Source organism: Octopus sinensis, linkage group LG2 (assembly GCF_006345805.1).
Source record: "Octopus sinensis linkage group LG2, ASM634580v1, whole genome shotgun sequence".
In the NCBI taxonomy this organism is placed as follows: Eukaryota; Metazoa; Mollusca; class Cephalopoda; order Octopoda; family Octopodidae; genus Octopus; species Octopus sinensis.
In genome coordinates this window covers 27,625,113-27,647,103 of record NC_042998.1, presented here as the reverse complement: position 1 = coordinate 27,647,103, position 21,991 = coordinate 27,625,113, and the positions used below count along the sequence as shown (strand labels likewise).

The following is a 21,991-nucleotide window of genomic DNA, read 5'->3' as shown; positions in this document are numbered from 1 at the left end:
CTAGCGGTTCGGCAAAAGAGACCGATACAATAAGTACTGGGCTTACAAAGAATAAGTCCCGGGGTCGAGTTGCCCGACTAAAGGCGGTGCTCCAGCATGGCCGCAGTCAAATGACTGAAACAAGTAAAAGAGTAAAAGAGTATATACATTAAATTTAACTTGAATATAGCTAAGTTCGCTTATTTTTCAACATTGTGTCTGCTACGTTCCTGCTTTTAGATTTACTGCAAGCAAATTGTTCTTTGAAAAGGAAAATCTGTACTTAATTCTAAAGTTTAAAAATAATTTAGCGCTACGTCACCGCAATTTAGAATCCCTATGACCAAAAGCGTTCAACCGTATTCATCTCATCCGTTTTTCCTTTGCATGTGTGTGTGTGTGTGTGTGTATTACAGGCATTGCGTAATTTCAAATATATTTTCCGTTTTAAGAAAATTACATTTTGTTATCTCGATGAGAAAAAGTATGTTTATTGTAAATTAACAAGCGACACGCCATTTCTGAGTAATGATTAGATCGGTGAGTTATTCCGATCGTTCTCGTAGTTGGTTTCAGCAATTCAGTTCTTCACTTCTTTTATTGGTTTCGACGATCTTATCGACTGAAGTAATTATTTCAGTTTGATACTGAATTGATATATTCAATAAGCTACACATAAATTTGACTCTGATTTAAAGACACACACACACACACAACACACACACACACACACACACAAACAAACAAACAAACAAATAAATAAATAAATAAATAAATAAATAAATAAATAAATAAATACAGATATATAGACAGACAAAAAAATTGAAAATTCGTCAAACCTTTCTAATATGTGTGTGTGTGTGTGTGTGTGTGTATGAATATGTATGTATATATATATATATATATATATATATATATATATATATATATTTATATATATCTTTTGTTTATTTCCGTAAACCTGCCTTCGTCTTTTGTCTATTTTCATAAAGCTTCCCGTTATATATATATATATATATATATATATATATACATGTATGTACATATTTTCTATTTTCTCTCCCTGTTTATTTGTGTATTCTTTTCTGTCGAAGAGCGTAGGCTCGAAACGTAAAAGATTTTCTCACTTCTCGAGCGTTAAACTAATACACCTGTTTCTTGTTTACACACCTGTCTTCGTCTTTTGTTTTTTGCAAATTCTCACTACATATATATATATAAACGTGTGTGTGTGTGTGTGTGTGTGTGTGTGTGTCGTATGGAATTGGGAAGACCATAGTTTGAATGAGTACTCAATACACGTTAGAAAGAGAGGATGTGTTTGTTAGTCTAAAAGGCCTTACGGGGAACTCATACGTTTCTGCGTATCTAGGGACAATTATGTACATATGTGTGTGTGTGTGTGAGAGAGAGAGAGAGAGAGGAGGGGGATAAAGAGAAAGAGAGAAGGAGACAGTCAGACAGACAGACAAAGACTATTTCGATGGGTTTTCACAGTTCCCTGCTACAATTCTCAACTCAAAAATTGAGTGACAAAAATTGAGACTACAAAAGAAAGCATTTTACTCATAGTGCCGCCCAGAACATAACCCAGAAGTATGTGGAGCCAAGTAAACATTTTAACCACAGAGAAATTCCTGTGTCCTGACAATACGAAAAATTCACAAAGATTCAATTAGAAACACTTTTCTTACTAAACATTGAATGAGGAATTTATCAATTGGTGATTTGTTTCATTTACAGGTTCGAACAATTTCGCTAATATATGTATGTGTGTGTGTGTGCACGCGCGTGTCTATGTGCGTGTGTTGACATTCGAAAAATCATAGGGCCTTTATAACAACATCCAATTACATTGTAAAATCTCTAAGAGATAATTTCGGTGCAATTTGAAATTAATAAGTCAATTTTCCAACGTAAATAAAAATGCTCGATCAAAGCAATTTATTGGAAATAGAATATCGTTTGTTGTCTTTGCTTCGAGAATAGAAAAATGATGGGCGTTTTAATGGAAGTGCCCTAAGCGCTGCTGTTGATTGTCACTGCACTGAAAGCTGATAAAATGCTACATTGTATGATTATAAAATGATTAAGCCTATTTAATTGTATGTAAGCCGAACCAATATAGCAAGTAATTAAAGACACAGTTGCAACATATGGCTAATATTATATTTTCAGAGAAATAAGATTGGCCTATAACCTATATTAGCGTTCCAGTATTGATAGCATGAGATTACTGAAACTGATGGGTTTTTTTGTGTTGATCTGAATGGCAGTAGTTGAATAATTAAGGACGTACGGAAGATACGATAGGTCAAATGAAATAAAATGTGCGATAAATGATTGCCACATAGTAAAGGTAATCGTCTGTCTTTATTAGAAAGTTTATAACAAAGTTATAAATAAAAAAAAAGATATATACGTGTGTGTATGTATGTACGATATAGTGAAAGCGCGTGGCTTAGTGGTTAGGGCATTCAGCTCACGATTGTAAGGTCGTGAGTTCGATTCCAAGCGACGCGTTGTGTCCTTGAGCAAGACACTTTATTTCACGTTGCTCCAGTCCACTCAGCTGGCAAAAATGAGTTGTACCTGTATTTCAAAGGGCCGGCCTTGTCACACTGTGTCATGCTGAATCTCCCTGAGAACTACGTTAAGGGTACACGTGTCTGTGGATTGCTCAGTCACTTGCACGTTAATTTCACGAGCAGGCTGTTCCGTTGATCGCATCAGCTGGGACCCTCGTCGTCGTAACCGACGGAGTGCTCCTTTTTTATGTACGATATATAAATGTACGATATATAAATCTAACCAGTTTAATGTACGATATATAAATCTTGTATGTATGATATATAAATCTAACCAGTTCTATGACAACTAATTTCTAAGCGTTTGAATGAGAATTCATCATTATAGTCATCATCATCGTTCTTATTGTTCGATAGTTTCTGGCTTGTACAGTATCGCTTCCTACTGCATCACCTGCCCTACCTCCGTGTTCCAGAGGGGTGTGTAGCATTGTGTGTATTCTTGTTTTCTTAGTGTTTGTATTGCATTGCTGTGTGTATAATATGCGTTGTGTTAAAGGCCGCGAGCTGGCAGAAACGCTAGCGCGCCGGGCGAAATGCTTGTTCAAATTCCGCCGAGGTCGATAAATTAAGTACCAGTTACGCACTGAGGTCGATGTAATCGACTTAATCCGTTTGTCTGTCCTTGTTTGTCCCCTCTGTGTGTAGCCCCTTGTGGGTAGTAAAGAAATAGGTATTTCGTCTGTTTTTACGTTCTGAGTTCAAATTCCACCGAGGTCGACTTTGCCTTTCATCCTTTCGGGGTCGATAAATTAACTACCAGTTACGCACTGGGGTCGATGTAATCGACTTAATCCCTTTGTCTGTCTTTGTTTGTCCTCTCTATGTTTAGCCCCTGGTGGGCAATAAAGAAATAAGAAGCGTTAACACGCCGGGTGAAATGCTTAGCGGTATTTCGTCTGCCGTTACGTTCTGAGTTCAAATTCCGCCGAGGTTGACTTTGCCTTTCATCCTTTTGGGGTCGATCAAGTACCAGTTGCGTACAGGAATCGATCTAATCGACTGGCCTCCTCCCCAAAAATTTCGAGGCATTGTGCCTAGAGTAGAAAAGAATATGATTTGTGTTATTCTCTTGGGTATCTAACCTGTAGCGAACATGTTGTGGAAACTGTTTATTTTATTGGGCATTTGCAGCATGGTTTATATCTTATATTTGTGGATTGTTTTATTTAGGTTGTGCTGCTGAATTACCAGTGTCTTGCCTATGATGTGGGATGTTCCTAGTAGAGCTACTTTTTAGATAGAGGTGTAGTGTTGTGTGTCTGGGGGTGGCATCTACATTTATGTTCATACGTTTTTTTTTACCATATCCAATGCTTCAATTATGACTGTATTGTTTTAACGTCGTGTCACACATCTTGAAGATTTCAATGTTGATATCTTTGTATTTTTTGTTAGTTTTTCCACATTTTTAGAGCAATATTTTAGTCAGGAGGGACAGCAATGTCTATCAATGGGCATATCTTATCACTCAGTCCTGGATGATGATTATTATTACTGGCCTTGTGCTAAAATTTGAAACCATTATTATTATTATTATTATTATTATTATTATTGAGTGAGAGAGCAGTGCATGCCATCAAAGTGACACTGGGGTACAAATATACGAAGCCAAATATACCTATCATGACTACCTGTCTGAAAAGGGCACATGCATCACAACCATATATGCACGACATGGTGATCTCATATCAAGATAAACAGCGCATGACCTTGTAGGTGGGGACCAGTTAAAATTTTCTTTAGGTCAAATAGCCCATCAAAAGTTTCTAGAATAAAGTTTTAAGGATGATGAACAAAACATCCATGTTTCCAGGGATTAATTCTTCAAACCCCCAAAGAATTCCTCTCAGCACATGGCTATGATGTTCCCCCACCTACTTCTGCTCGTGATCAGAGATGCACATATCGTCAGCCACTAAGGGACATGCTCAACTGGTTAAGGTCAAACAACTGACAAACAAATCTGTGGTATTGAGCAGAATATTTGCTGTAGCCTATCTTTTATACCAAGACAACAATGTACAACACTTCCAATCAGTTAAGATCAGAAGCTATGAGAGCCACTGACTGGTACCACATCATTATTATTGTTGTTTTTGTTGTTACCGTTGTTGTTGTTGTTATTATTATTATTATTATTATTATTATTTCCGCCAAGTCCGACTTTGTCTTTCATCCTTCCAGGGTCGATAAAATAAGTGCCAGTTGAGTATTGGGTCCGACTTACCCCACTCTCCAAAAATTGCTGGCCTTATGTCAAAACATGAAACTGTTGTTCTTATAATAAAATGGTAAGACGGATCCTGAGAATGTGGGACAAAATACCTAGTGGTGTTTCTTCCGGAACTTTACGATCTGAGCTCAATTCCTGTTGCTAAAATTAAGTACTTACCAAGCACTTGGTCAATGATATCAACTACCCCCCCCCCTCCACAAAATTACTGCCTTGTGTCTAGATTAGAAAGAGTTATTATCATTGCCTACATCATTATTAGTATTACATTCTTAGCTATTGTACGTGTTTCTTTTAGCTCTACCAGACGGTGGATTTCTACTTAATGAAACTATATGGAAAAACATTTTTAAAGCGGAACTTCGAAATAGAGAGACAATGCAAATTTAATTGATTGCATTAATTCTTACGCGTTTGGATTTTTTTTATTAAAAAAACAAAAAAATACTTCAATTTGCGACAGAGTAATTATTCTCTTCTGATAGTCGTAAACAAACAAAGCAGTATTTAAAAGCATCAAAAAAATTTCGCATGAAGACAAGTCTGTTTTTTTTGCAGACAACAGACAGAAGCAAAAGGAAAAATGTATTTATGTTGCAAGTAACAAATAAGAATTTCCTGGCATAAAACAATTCTGAAGATTTTTAAAGACTCGGTTAATGATAACAACAAGAGCGGCATTATAATTAGACCCCGCGTAAATTTCGCGAGAGAAAATATTACAAGTACCATTTCGAGTAACTGGATTCTATGTCTGGATTATCCGTCGGAGAAAAAGTCTGCTTGGAAAAGCTGCGTGATAAAGGACGATGCACCTTTGCCCCGTATTGAACAGCGTTAAAGAGAAAATAATTTACCTCTGCATCTCGATAGACATTATGATTTTTATCATGCTTCGCAAAGATTAATTACAAGAGGTTTTGATAAACGTGTGGAATAGCATATCCTCGGTCGCTTGAGGAAGATACAATGGAACAATGAGCGTAATTATTCAAAGCAAAAGGTAAAAGTTAAAAAAAGAAAACAGACAGACAAAGCTAGTGTGTTATGCAACTGCCTACAAGCTAGTATCACAATAGTGGTGGGGAACAGGCAGCGCAAGAGTCAAAGTAAGCGATACTTATTAGTGACAATATTCATCTTTGGTGCGTCTTTACGTTTGTGATGCAATACGGGCAGATTGTAAACGTCGAAATAGACAAACCAACATAGGATTGTATGATGACCATAGAGAAATTGCGGTACTGTATCCTGTTGATAGTACAGGAAATTGCAATGAAATAAATGATACGGAGTAGATATCCTATGAGGGGGTACTGAAAACTTCCTGGCTTTGAGCAAAAGAAAATACAGGAGGGTCAATTAATTATGATTTTATTCAACATATATCACCTCTCAAATTCACACACTTATTGCAGCGGTCCTTCAGCTTTTCTAAGCCCTATAAAAGAACTCAGAAGGTTGGGCGTCCAACCAGGCTTTTCGCGACACCCTTAAAGCCAGGAACATATTACATTTATATCAATAAGATCCTCTTGAGGGTTTCCTGTCCTGAGTAACTGGAAAAGCAGAGACAGTAACGGAACCAGTGGGTGTTGAATATATTATCTTATTCAGCCTTATGATAATGACATAGCGTCTGTTTTAAGTCTATAAATTACAAGTTTCTCGGAGTGGAGGTTGTATTTTTTATTGTTGGGAATTTCTTACTTTGGTCCATTGAAAGATATTCTGTTCTTTGCCATTATTGAATTATTTCTGTCTTTAGATTGTTATGGTTTCCTATTCTTAATTTTTCTTTCATTTCTCTTCATTTCTAGTTTTGTTAGTTTTTTGTTAGTTATACTCTGTAGATGTTCTAAGATTTCGGTTTGTTTGGTTTTGTACTTACTAGTTCTATCTGCGTTATTTACTTTCTCAATGGTTTTTCTGTGAGTCCATTTTTTTTCTCTTGTTTTGTTACTTTTGGTTTCGTAATCTTTCTTTCTTTTAAATCTATTTACATTAATGATATTTCTTTCATTTTGAAAGCATATCTTTTTAAAGTTTACCATTCTTCTGGGGCTTTGCGTTACATTTAAATTCAAATTTCATACAAGTACATTGTCGTAGTTTAGGGGCGGTCGAAAGTCGTCAAATAAAAACATATTTCCCTCCAATCCATTCCTGAATTCTCTATTCGTTTTATTTGCAAGACTCGAAGAATAAATTCCGGCGCTTTGTTAAGATTGATATCATATTCGTCCAGATACCGACTTATATTCTTTGGGCGATGTCAAGTTTTGCACGCATGCGCCATTTATCATTCAAAGTGCTCGTTCCCCTTTTCTTCGCTTTAAGTTGAACGATACGTTACATATTTGTATAATGTATAATTGTTTTATACTGTGGTGAAGAACGGAATCAGTTTACACGTGGTGTTAGATTGAATATCATGAACGTGTGTATTACATTAATCATTTGTGGTTATCAGTAATAAATTTTACAAGTGCTGCGTACGCAGTTTTCCTTCAATATTTTCGATATTTATTTCTATTTAATGATGTTTTTCAATTACTGGATATTTCCCTGGGCTGTCAAGCAATTTGTTCATGATAAATGTCAAGTACCGGGGGTCGTTATGACTGACTAACGCCTTCCATTAAATTCATTATAGCCATGTACCTACAGTAGAAAGTTGATGTCCATAGATCAGTGAGGAAGGAGGGATTAGAAGAACTGATGAGGTTCTTTCATTCTGAGGAGAAAAGAGCCTTAACAGGACAACTTTGGATTCTTTCCGGCTTTGGATCATTTTACGATAACTCAAATAAATAGCATCTAAGTATTTTTTGTCAATCAACTTGAATACATCCGCAACCAAACTGGATAAGTTTATAAGGCAGCAAGCTGGCAGAAATGTTAGCACGCCGGGCGAAATGCTTAGCGGTATTTCGTCTGCCGCTACGTTCTGAATTCAAATTCCGCCGAGGTCGACTTTGCTTTCATACTTTCGGGGTCGATCAAATAAGTACCAGTTACACACTGGGGTCGATGTAATCGACTTAATCTCTTTGTCTGTCCTTGTTTGTCCCCTCTATGTTTAGCCCCTTGTGGGCAGTAAAGAAATAAGAAACGTTAGCACGCCGGGCAAAATGCTTAGCGGTATTTCATCCGTCCCCTCTATATTTAGCCCCTTGTGGGTAATAAAGAAATAGGTATTTCATCCGTTCTTACGTTCTGAGTTCAAATGCCACCAGGGTCGACTTTGCCTTTCATCCTTTCGGGGTCGATAAAATAAGTGCCAGTTGAAGACCGGGTTCGATATAATCAACATATGCCCTCTCCGAATCTGCTAACCTTGTGCCAAAATTTGAAACCGTTATTGTTGTTGTTATACTTTAATTGTTATTCTCTGCAGTTTTGCCAATCAGTATTTTTTTCTTACATTCTCACAATATCAAAGAAATTTGTTGTTTCCAACAGAACTGTGACAGTATCATTCATCAAATTATGATCTGTTGTTTATTATAAATATCTTTTAATAGAGAATATTTCTACTTATTTCAGAGAACAAGACATGAAAGTCGAGTTTATTACCCATTTTTTCAAAAGCAAGGCAACAAAATCAAGATAAATCAAGCGAAACATGTACGAGAATTGAAACAGAAACACGTACTTAGCTCGAAGAGCGAGCGCTTAACAAAAGGGGGATCACTTGTTCTATTTCCTATTGTTTATTCGATTTTCAAAATCAATATCACTTTCTAAGTATCTGAAAGACTTTTATTATTTAACTGAAAGTCGAAAGTGAATAACTGTGTGTTACATGAAGAGACACATCAATGTATCCCCAAGTAATAATAATACTAATAATAATAATAATAATAATAATAATAATACATAACTTCATTTGATTTTGTAAATTAACGATCGGGTGTGTTTACTTTTTTTGCCTATACACTGAATTCTTTTGCCCCAGGTGTCAGGAAGACACTTGCCAAGAAATGGAAATAAATATAAAAGAACAACAACAGAAACGTGAAAGGGTTAAACTCTTTTACTTTAAAATCAAGATGGCTGAAATTCCCTCTAGTGTATCAATCGATAAATATATTCTGAAAAAAATATGGAGAAAATGTGATTTGTAATTTTTTAGATTAAAATGAAATATTACATTAGATGCACTTAGCATTTGTAGCAACAGGGCCTTAACATTATTGCTGGCGAAAAAAAACTTACTTTGCAACGATTAAAGCCATAGAGCGTCTCTGCAAGGGAGAGCGTATAGAAAACTTAGTATTTAGAGATCAATAAAATTTAATGGAAATTTTGAAGCAGCTAAAAAAAAAGTATGCTCAAATTTTCGTTCTTTGTAAGTTTTCAAAATGATCTTTATTCTGATCTGTAAAGACTGCTAAAATACTCGTTCTATAAGTCTAATAAGGACGAATACACAAAAAGGTATAAAGATGCAATCATAGCATATTATTTTACAGTGATACTGCAGCAATATTTAAAACGAATTTTTTTTTTTTTACTTTTGTGTGTGTTTTATACATACATGCTTATATTATGTGTTGCGAAATTTTCAAACTGCATTTAATTATTTTAATATATGAAACATAAATTCTATTACCAAACAAATATAAGTTAAATTTTATACAATCCTATATAGCATTAGATAAATGACGTGTTCTATAAGTGAAAAATTAGTTTCTGGTTGAAATTACTTCCAGTTTATTTCGTCTGCCGCTACGTTCTGAGTTCAAATTCCGCCGCGGTCGACTTTGCCTTTCATCCTTATAGACGTGTTCTATAAGTGAAACAAAAATAAGTTAAATTTTATACAATCCTATATAGCATTAGATAAATGACGTGTTCTATAAGTGAAAAATTAGTTTCTGGTTGAAATTACTGCCAGTTTATTTCGTCTGCCGCTACGTTCTGAGTTCAAATTCCGCCGCGGTCGACTTTGCCTTTCATCCTTATAGACGTGTTCTATAAGTGAAACATTGGTCTCTTGTTAAAATTACTTCCAGTTAATACGATAACTTACAACATTTAAAAACCCTAAAGAAATTTACAAGGTTTCTGTCTTAAAGTGTCTATTTTTATCAGAACTACTACTGCTTATAATTATGATTTCTGTGATAGTTGATGTCGTTCTGCCGATTCTTGTTATCGTGCTTAACAAAGAGAGTGGAAGGTAGGTGTATCCCTGCTATTTATTTGAAACGTTTGTATTAATTTAGCATTAGAATTCTTCAAGTTATATAAAAATAGTTATTGTCTGCATCATTCGAAAGAGAAATAAATTCTGCCTAAGGTGTAAAAGATACCAATAATTTGTATGGTGTTAGTAACAAAATATTTTGTAAAAAATAGAATAGAACTTTTATCATCGCTCTTAAATTTATTTTCGCCAGTGTATTACGAAATGTAAATTGCTCTACCAATCACACACACTTAAAAGGTATTACGTTTTCAGACAACGAATATTCTTTTCTACTCTAGGCACAAATTCCGAAATTTGGTGGGGGGAGGGGGCTAGTCGATTAGATCGACTCCAGTACGCAACTGCTACTTAATCCATCGATCCCTAAAGAATGAAAGGCAAAGTCGACCTCGGCGGAATTTGAACTCAGAACGTAAAGACAGAAAAAATACCGCTAAGCATTTTGCTCGGCGTGCTAACGTTTCTTATTTCTTTATTGCTCACAAGGGGCTAAACATAGAGGGGACAAACAAGGATAGACAAAGGCATTAAGTTGATTACATCGACTCCAGTGCGTAACTGGTACTTAATTTATCAACCCCGAAAGGATGAAAGGCAACGTCGACCTCGGCGGAATTTGAACTCAGAACGTAAAGACAGACGAAATACCTATTTCTATTTCTTTACTACCCACAAGGGGCTAAACACAGAGGGGACAGACAAGGACAGACAAAGGGATTAAGTCGATTATATCGACCCCAGTGCGTAACTGGTACTTAATTTATCGACCCCGAAAGGATGAAAGGCAAAGTCGACCTCGTCGGAATTTGAACTCAGAACGTAACGGCAGACAAAATACAGCTACGCATTTCGCCCGGCGTGCTAACGATTCTGCCTGCTCGCTGCCTTAGACAACGAATATTTTGATGCATAAATTCTAGTAAAAACAGAAAATCAGTAACATGCAGTTAAAAGGATTCTTTTACTGGTTTCCATCTTTCAAGTGAAGAATACTGAGGAACCTCCTTTAAGGTAATTAGCTGATTATAGTAACCCTCGGAACTTTGTTATGTACTATTCTATCAACCGCGTAAGCTAAGCCAACATTCTCACATAGGGACGTTGTTCGGAACGAAATACTAAAAGTTATTTTTGTTCGACACATATATATTGTTTGGTTATGAATCGCCGTTATGTGTGTATTTGAGTGTGTGTGTGTGTGCGTGAATCTGCGTGTGTGTGTGCATGTGCGTGTGTGTGTATGTGCATGTGTGTGTGCGTGTATCTGCGTGTGTGTATTTGCATGTGTGTGTGTGCGCGCGCATTGAGCATGTGTGTATGCACGTATGTGCGTGTGTGCCTGTGTGCGAGTGTGTGTGTGTGTGTGTGTGTGCGGGTGTATCCGCGTTTGTGTGTATGTGCGTGTGTGAATTTGCGTGTGTGTGAGCACGAATGTGTGTGTGCACATGTGTGTGTGCACATGTGTGTGTGCACATGTGTGTGTATGCTTAACCACTAAGTCACACACCTTCACTCTCCAATGATATCGTCAGTACCTTGTAGCATGAGTTGTTGAGAATTCTCTTTTTTCCTAACATATGTTTGTTAGGATTAAGTAACGATTAATAAACATTTATTGATATACAAGGGTTCACTGTCACTTTAAGTTTGGCATCGTGTGGCTTATTTAATAATGTGAATATACCTTGAGAGGATTATATCGAAATGTAGGATTACTATGTTTCGCTAATTATAACCATACTAGCAGTATCGCCCGGCGTTGCTCGGGTTTGTAAGGGAAATAACTATATAAGCATTTTTAGAGAGTTATAGCCAAAAAATAGCAAAAAATGCATTAAAAACGGAAAAAAAATTATGGTAAATTTTTTTTAAATCGTTGACTCATCGTAGACATTTTTAGAGAGTTACTTCCCTTATATAATAGCGAAAAAATGCATTAAAATGGAAAACAAATGATGGTAATTTTTTTTTTTAATCGTAGGCTCATCGTAGACGCGCACTAATACCCAGAAGGGCTCGATATGAATCACGACTATAAGATACTCGGTTTTGGTTAAACTGCACCGCAAAATGTGGAAGTAGTTAGGAATCTAAATCGTAGGAGACAGACACACAACTTGACTTTTATATATAAAGATATTCCGGATAGAATTTTGAAAGACGCAGACATTTTCATCAAAAACTCAAGCATAACTATAACCTTAGAAGTTAACATTAATACGTCAGCTTCGTAGATGTTACTCTTAATTTAAGTAATGGTCTCTACAACCGATATAGAAAACCTACCGAGTCATTAAAGTCGTGTTAATAAATAGTCTAACCACACAAGATCAATAGCACAAAGAGCTTAGTTAAGAACTTTTCTCTTAGAATATCCAAGGTTTCCGCTAATGAGCACCATTTTAACGAGCACCATTTTAACGCATTATAACGAGGCATTACTTAGACGTAGGTCTCTAACTATTTTCTGATAACGTTAAGATAACCGAAATTTATGTAGAAAAATTGTTGTACAATACGCCTCGCGTAATTTAAAAGTAATAAACTCAATGACTAAAGAATACTGTTTTTCATTATAATAAGCATTCCCTTTCGACACAAATTTCTCTATCAGCACCATAAATTTTTTAATTGAAATGCTGTGATCCGATCCTACTCCACTACACCTTAGTTTCATCTAACCTGACTAAATTAAATCAAAATAGATTTAGTGATGGCAGTTACAGTTATCTACCCCCTGAGCCCTGAGCCATGCGCCTTCAAAAGTTATAGCTCTACAAAATATTATCTTGGTCTTTTTAATAACCTAGAATATTATTCTAAATAATTTGTCTTTGATATAAATAACGTAAGAGATAATATTTATAACATAAACCTTTAATATCCATAATAACTTTTACTAATAACTATAAAGCTAAATTATCAAAGCACAGAATTACATAAGTTGACAGGATTTAATAATGAGGAAGCTAATGACGTATTGATAATCTATTTATCAGTTTGAGATTTATAGGTATGTGTCTGTGTATATATATATATATATATATATATATATATATATACACTCGCGTGCATGTTTAATTATAGCTTGTATGTTTATAGTAAAATAGAGTCGAACTCGACAAAATTTGAACTCCGGACGCAAAGCCCTACGAATCTCCGCTAAGCATTTTACCCGGCGTGTTAACAACCCTCTCAGCTCCCTACCTTAATATTATTATTATATTTATTTCTTTATTGCCCACAAGGGGTTAAACAAGGAGAGGAAAAACAAGGAGAGAGAAAGGGATTAAGTCTATTAGATCAACCACGGTGTGTAACTGGTACTTATTTAATCGACCCCGAAAGGATGAAAGGTAAAGTCGACCACGATGAAATTTGAACTCAGAACGTAGCGGCTAACGAAATACCTATTTCTTTACTACCCACAAGGGGCTAAATACTGAGAGGACAAACAAGGACAGACAGACGGATTAAGTCGATTATATCGACCCCAGTGCGTAACTGGTACTTATTTAATCGACCCCGAAAAGATGAAAGGCAAAGTCGTCCTCAGCGGAATTTGAACTCAGAACGTAACGGCTGACGAAATACCGCTAAGCATTTCGCCCGGTGCGCTAACAATTCTGCCAGCTCCCGGCCTTAATATTATCATCATATTTAAATCTCTTCTCTTGGTTCACCAGACATAAAATTTTCTCATATATGAGAACTTCTTGATCCTAGCGTAGTTGCGCGTCTTCGGGTGATTTGTTTATTTTTTGTTACAACTACGAAACCACTAATGCTATTTATAATTCTGAGAGCAGCTTTAATTTTATCCAGTTCCTTGAACCAATTAAGGAACGAATGTTCGTGTGCACACGAATTGCTTCTTTGATCAACAATAACTTAGGCTTAACATCCAAACCATGACTATTTTCATCCCAGTAAAATAAAGAAGATTGGCAAACACTTATTCTTCGTTTCATACGAAGGTGCTTCTAAAAGAAAGCACCCTTTAAGAGAGAGGAATTCTCTCTCCCCCTCACTTTCTTTCCCTCTCTCTCCCTCTCTTTCTTTCTCTCTCTTTCCCTCTCTTTCTGTATCTCCCTCACCGTTGCTTTATCCCTTACATTGAATGAAGCACAACTGTACGAAAAACGGAACCAATGTTTTCAGTCAAGTCCTTTTAAAAAAAATTGCGTCACAAACGCTGATAACCGACCAATAAAATTTCGGTAAAAAAAAATCCTGCAGCAAAATAGCAACCAGGATGTTGGAACCGAAAAAAAACATAATGAAGATACTTCAGCAACTCAAATCCAACAAATCCGCAAGTCTCCGATCAAACTTCATTAATTCTTGCACGAGTGTTTCAATGGATCAATCAGTCTGTTGTGTGTAACCTATGTTAATATAGTTAGAACCTCACAAAGATAAATAGTTTTTCCTACGTATAAGACATATAAGAACTTAGAGAGTTGGAAGCAGCTTGCCAGTGCAAGTGCAATCAGTCTAAAACCCCGTGTACCGGTTACCAGTAAGTTTCATTGGTCATCAGGAGAGAACGCACACTATTTCGGGGCCTTCCTTTCACTGATGTGAAACCCCATCTACTGGTCCAACTGACTAGTATTTGAACTGAAGTCCATTTTGTGATCATCACCTTTCCAGCCATGTTTCATCGTTCTATTTTTGGCCATGTCCAATATCTGGCACTCACAACTGTCGCCTGAATTTCTTTCAAGATGGCGTTTGCCTGCTGATGTTAGACATCAATTGATAGTAACTACCGTTTCAGTTTGGACCCTGGTAAACCCCTATATCCAACTTCTATAGAAAAGTGTATTGCACCCCAACCAGCATCTATACGGTATTCCAGTAGCATCTCATAACGCTCATCTTTCCTAATAATTAAATGGAAAACCGTGGAAAGCTGCCGGCTAGACGCGAACCTTCAGTAATCTAGTTTGGTGTACCATCAATTATACTAAAACAAGCTTTTACTTTCTTGATTCAAATTAAACGCTTTATTCTTATCAGGTAGAAAGATCGATTACATTTAGAACGCAAATGTAGACGCATCAAGAAATATGTAAACAAGTCTGTATTTTACACTTTTCTGCCAACAGCGAGAAAATTTTCTCCGTGACAAAATACAGTGAATGGCTTTCTTTTGAGTTCGAATATGCCTCGAGCGTATTTGAACCGGAAACGAGTTTGCATTTATACACATCGCTGCTCAACGCTGTTACCCCGTATTCTATTTACGGTGAACTGCTGAATACTGCAACCAGTCATTGAACAATGACAAGAATATCACAAGAGGGACCTGTCTCATGTATTTCCTCTTCGCTGCTGCTGAAGAGCAGATATCCACTCCGAAATGCATGCATCCAACAGACTGATTAGGAAACGCTACGAACTGACTACTCACAGTGTTTATATTTTTGTGTCTACAGCAATAAAATTTTCTTACAGGTTTGAATATACCTCAAGCATATTTGATCTGATAACAATTTCGCATTATATTTTAATATCAACTTCGAGGCATTAAAACATTGCAATATTAGACTAACTGAAAAATTGCTTCGGCAAACAATTAGCAAAGTTTATTAAATTATGGTCTAAAACCCATAAAATATGAATATATTGCCAACGCACGCGCGCGCGCGTCTGTGTGTGTGTGTGCGCGCGCCGTTAGTAAAAGAACAAAACCCCAATATCTTCACTATCAAATGGAAGTAGGAAAATCTTAGAAATTACCAAACCATACTCACTGGATGGTCATAGTAAATGTTTACCTTGGAGAAGATGGAATTACTTTAGCCATACAAAGGCTGCTCTGAGCTCACTTAATCTCTATTTCCACAGACAACAATAACATTTTCAAAATATAAAATCCATTAAAAGCCATGTCCCGATATACAGATTAAGAGGCAGTCAAAAATTCATCTCTTTCTCTAAAAATGTTTCTACCGCAATTATTTTACCACCCATTACTGGTTTCAAATGTTGTCACAGGAGAGGGGCTAAGTGGATTACATTGACCCCAGTGCTCTGCTGGTACTTGTTTCATCGACCCCGAAAGGATGGAAGGCAAAGTCGACCTTGGTGAAATTTGAACTCAGAAAGTAATGACGAACGAAATGACGCTAAGCATTTTACCCAGTGTGCTAACGATTCTTTTCCACTCTGGGCACAAGGCCCCACATTTTGGGGGAGGGGACCAGTCGATTAGATCGACCCCAGTACGCAACTGGTGCTTAATTTATCAATCCATAAAGGATGAAAGGCAACGTCGACCTCGACGGAATTTGAACTCAGAACGTAAAGACGAAATACCTATTTCTTTACTACCCACAAGGGGCTAAACACAGAGAGGATAAACAAGGACAGACAAACGGATTAACTCGATTATATCGACCCCAGTGGGCAACTGGTACTTAATTTATCGACCCCGAAAGGATGAAAGGCAAAGTCGACCTCGGCGGAATTTGAACTCAGAACGTAACGGCAGACGAAATATGGCTACGCATTTCGCCCGGTGTGCTAACGTTTCTGCCAGCTCGCCACCTTAATACCACTCAGTATTACGTTTCAATCAAAATAGTGAGCTGGTAGAATCGATAGCACGCCGGGCAAAATGTTTTGAGTCGTTTCGTCCGTCCTTTCATCCTGAGTTCAAATTCCACCGAGGTCAATTTTACTTTTCATCCTTCCAGCGTCAATAAAATAAATACCAGTCGAGCACAGTGACCGATGTGATCGACTTCCCCATCCCGCAAAACTGCTGGCCTTGTGCCGAAATTTGAAACCAATTTTACATTTCCATGTTGATTTTCACTTTCTTTATTCGAACTTCCATTTTCATCTTATGAAACATTACTTCTTATCACTCTTTTGCACCTGTCTTTACTCTATTTAACTCACTATTTACTTCTCATAACATATTATTTTATCATTATATTACTACATTATATTATTACACCATTATATTATCATAGGCTGCTTTATCATCATATATAATTTATTTCATCGTTATATGTTTATATTTTTATGTTATATTACGTTTATATTATTACGTTATAGTATTTTATATTATATTATTTTCGCTGTTCCAAAAGCCATAACTTAACGACACTTCGGCCAATCGAATTGCATAATTTGCTCTCTACTTTATGTCCATGATTCATCTAACGTCTCAACCAATCACACCACTTAATTCGCTTTCTGGTTTGTGGATCATGACTCATCACACGTCTCAACTAATCGCACTAGCCAAATCTCTTTCAAAACGCAGCCCACCGATGCAGAAAAGAATGAACAATGTAGACAATAGAATTCTAGATATGCAAAAAGAGACAGCAGTTACGGTTAAAATGCCTTTGATCATAGATCCGTTCGATCAGTACAGCAACCAATCATAGCGCATAATTCATTCGCTGCTTTATAGTCTCAACCAATCACAACTTATTATATATCACTACGCCAATAGCTCTTCCTGGTTTTTATATTACACTTTTGTGGTTTCTATTTTAATAACTTTTATTCGGTTTGTCTATTTCATATTTATTCTAACAATAGCTACAACTCGCCGGAGTTATCCTCAGTCGCCTGATGAACGGAAACGAGAGACTCCGAATGGCAACTCACAAGAATTCAGTCGAATAAATCTTGATTCAAACTACTTCATACTCAGTACTTCTCTCGTTAAATAGCACACCCATTTCTGTAGCATTTGGTACATTATACTGTTCGTTGAATTGAATTGTGGGCAAGCTGCCTCTATAGCAAGCTAGCTAAACCAGGAAAATATACACGATTAACGTTTCGACGATAAACACATCTAACAAGGCAGCGAGCTGGCAGAAACGTTAGCACGCCGGGCGAAATGCGTAGCCGTATTTCGTCTGCCGTTACGTTCTGAGTTCAAATTCCGCCGAGGTCGACTTTGCCTTACATCCTTTCGGGGTCGATAAATTAAGTACCAGTTACGCACTGGAGTCGATGTAATCGACTTAATACCTTTGTCTGTTCTTGTTTGTCCCCTCTGTGTTTAGCCCCTTGTGGGTAATAAAGAAACAGATAAACACATCTAACCTCAGCAGAATGCGCCCTTTGTTTAACAACACAGCGAGTGATTCAGTACAAGTTTGAAACGGGAACTTCAATCATAATGAATCTTGCATTGGTTCGATTACACAACCATGGATGTCTCCTCTACGGATGCTTTTCAGGAACTCTCTTGTGAGAATTTGGTGATCCTGACCGTTGATCTTCTAAGATTCCACTGTTGATCATCAATTTAAGAAGCACCGTTGACACAGTTGAGCTCTTCCACTGCCTCTTCATAATCCGCTGCGCTTCAGTACCATGACTTCACCGTATCCCTGGCAGAGTGGCTGAACGGCTACTATGCCTTGTCAAAGAGCAGCCCTTAACTATGAAAGGCACAGTCGTCATTCTGTGAGGTGTTTTCAAAATGCCAACATACCCAATGGGTATTTTGACATAACATTATACAGGTTTGATTTTATATTATTATCTTATATCATTGTATGAGATTCATACATTATGATTACACTATTTCATAAAATTGAGAATAATTAAATCTAAAAAAAGCACTGCAGAGGCCCATGGCCTAGTGGTTAGAGCAGCGAACTTGCGGTCGAGGGATCGCGGGTTCGAATCTCAGACCGGGCGATATGTGTGTTTATGAGCGAAACATCTAAGCTCCATGCGGCTCCAGCAGAAGGTAATGGCGAACTTCTGCTGACTCTTTCGCCACAACTTGTTCTCACTCTTTCCTCCTGCATCTAACAGCTCACCTGCGACGGACAGACGTCCCGTCCTGGTGGGGAACCTGTACGCCAATGAAACCGGGAAACCGGCCCTTATGAGCCAGGCATGGCTCGAGAAGGAACAAACAAAAGAAGGCACTTCCCCTTCGTTTTTTCTCGAAGAATGAAGCTGGTCATGGGGAAGCTCATGTTACCAGATGATACCTAATGCTCATTGGGATTTTTTACCATAAATCGTAACACCCTCCACTGCCAACCCATTGGAAGTGGTGGTCAAATCCTTACCCATCTCTTCCTCCTGGCTTCCAGCTTAGCGCTTTCACTTTCTTGCTCATAACAGACGATAGACTTTTTCTGCTGCCTCCTTAATCCTGCGAGTGCTGTCTCTTCCTGTTTTCCTACCTTTCCAGTCACAGTAAGCATTCTGCATAACAGTTCAGCCAACCTTCACTAGAAACAACTATGCCTGCCAACCTTTCTCCTTTCAATATTGTAAAAGATTCTGGAATTTAACGCGCTTTCATTGAAAGAATTCATCAAACACTTTCCACGAGACTGTATATTCGGCCAAGACGACCTTCATTTTTCCAATCACAGAACTCCACTCGTTCCCAAGTCAGCTTGTTAGTCTAGGGTAACTAAAGCATTCCTCATAAATTTACTTTCATACCCCATAATTATTCTCCTGGCAGCGGTTGACGGTTTTTCTCTCTACCTTGATTGCTAGAGTCGGTTTCTACTGAGTTCAGGATTCCATGCGCTTCTCATGCAATAATGAGTTAACGAGTGTCATGTTTGATTGATAAGTTAGACAATTAGAGAAATAGCTTATATTCAGAGATTCTTCTTATAAAGAAGTTTGTTGATTGACTACATATCTTACGGTACCATATCATCATTATATTATTATGTCAATATATTTATATAATACATTATCCTTGCTCCAGGTTTTATGTGAGCAGTAACTTACCACACATCTCGTCCAATACATAATTCATTCTCCGTTTTACAGTCATGATTCACTTCACATCTCAGTCAATCCTATCATATTTTATTAGCGACGGACATGACTTATCGCACTGCTTTATAAGCTTTCTTAACCAATCAACCTACAAGATTCTTTCTGTTTTATTGGCCATGATTCATCACACAGCTCAACCAATCACACAGTTCATTCTCTGTTTTATCGGCAGTAACTTACAACACTACTCAACCGACCAAACCACATTGTTTAAACTCTGTTTTCTGGACAATAACGCTCAACTCATCTCACTCAATTAAGCCACATAATTCGTATTTCGTTCTTAATGATTCACCGTACGTCTCAATCAATCAAAACTTACTTGGAAGTTCCGTAACCTTAACCATTCCGTTATTCTCTCTTACAAATACCATCACTTCAATACACAAATTTTCATGTTTGCATCGGTTTTTTGTGGCTTCTAAATTTTATAGCATTTGTCCGGGTTTCTTTTTTTTTTTTAATTCTTTTATTCATCTTCTTTTTAATGAGAGTCTCGAACATTCAACCAGTAATTACAAACCCACAAAAAAATAATCAACACCAGTCCGACATGCGCAATTGGACAACTTCGAGGAGCGAACACTAAGATTTCATCTTATCACAGTCTACTGCAATTTATTGACTACTTTTTACTTAAATTACATACGCATTCCTATAATTTTGTTTTATTTGTTATATACAGGGTGGTCCAAAAGTCACTGAGGGGTTTTGATTTTTAATAACTCCCTTATTTTTACAAATAGGTGTATGAAATTTTAATTCAATATAGAGGAGATAATGGAGATTAATTGTCATTAGTCCTTTTTTATTATACCTCTTCATTATGCATGAAAAATGATATCTCTTAAATGGCATCCATTTTCAGCTTCACACATCCGTGTCCTTTCTAAAACCTTCTCCTTGAGGTATCATCACGAGTCAAGGCTGGTCAAGCCAGTTGACATTGCAGTAGTGAGAAATGTATTTTTCTCCAAAATATTGCCTCAGCAACTGTATTGTCTCCTTTGCGGTATGAGCAGTTACCTCATCTTGCTGGAACACAGAAGGGACAAAATACAAAGTAGAGCTTTTCTTTTGGGGAAGAAGAGAAAGAAAAAAAAACACAAGAGAAGGGTTCGAATTCCGATCAAAAGGAATCGTGAAAAAAAAGTGGGGGTCGATCAATAGGGATCGTGTATCACAGAAATGTCAATGTAAAAAGGGAAAACAGATTAAGTTTGTCCGTGGATAGAAAAGCCTACGAAAAAGACCACGGGAACCTTGGGCAATAGTGTCATGCAAAAAGAAAACACATGACAATAAGTGACTCTCTTGTTTCCTTTCTTTTTTTTTTTTTGCTTCATAGGATTATGCTCAAGCTGGCTCTGTCATCCACACATGCCATCCTTGCTACATTCATCCATCTTTTTTTGAAACATTCACTAGAAAAAACTTCCCTCTCTACTCTCACCTTCCTCTTCAAGTGATACTTGAAGAAGTTGATGAGAAATTGACCAGAGAGGAAAGTGTTTGTCTCTAGACCTTTCAGACGCGTCCACCATACACATTCTTTCGCCATAGTCACAAGTACGATGAAAATGGCATAGATAGACAGACAGACAGACACAGATAGATAGATAGATAGATAGATAGATAGATAGATAGATAGATAGATAGGCCAGTCCATGAAAATGTACTCATTGTTAAGCAGAGAGAGAGAGATGCAGGCAGGCAGACAGACAAGGCAGACAGGCAGGCAGACAGGCAGACAGGCAGGCAGACAGACAGATAGATAGACAGATAGATAGATAGATAGATAGGCCAGTCCATGAAAACGTAGTCACTGTTAAGCAGAAGAGAACTGCATTTATTGAAACCTGATTGTGTGAATCGGTACTTAGAGTTTCTCATACTTCATCCTTAGGCGACTGAATTTGTGAAATTGCAAGCGTCTTTATATAAACATATCGATTATTAAAATTCGATCTGATGATACAGAAAACAGCTTAGGTAGTGCTAAATGGTTGTATGCGTGGGCGAGTGAATGTGGAGGCGAACATAAAAGAAGAAGACGAGGCGGTGATGATAAGACAAGCAAAGAAGGAAAGAAAGAAAGAGCTAGAACAAAAAGGAAAGGACATGGCGGGTGGGTGGAGAATAAGGGGAAAGAAATAAGAATTA

The 21,991-nt window shown here is 37.1% G+C and overlaps 1 long non-coding RNA gene across 1 annotated transcript; it reads left to right on the top strand.

The window, feature by feature from the left end:
* The first annotated feature begins 833 nt into the window (after positions 1–833).
* LOC118762252 lies at positions 834–20,678 on the top strand. Its single transcript, XR_004998006.1, has 3 exons — positions 834–861; positions 9,499–9,504; positions 20,514–20,678. It is a non-coding gene; the product is annotated as an uncharacterized LOC118762252 (long non-coding RNA).
* Positions 20,679–21,991: the final 1,313 nt, after the last annotated feature.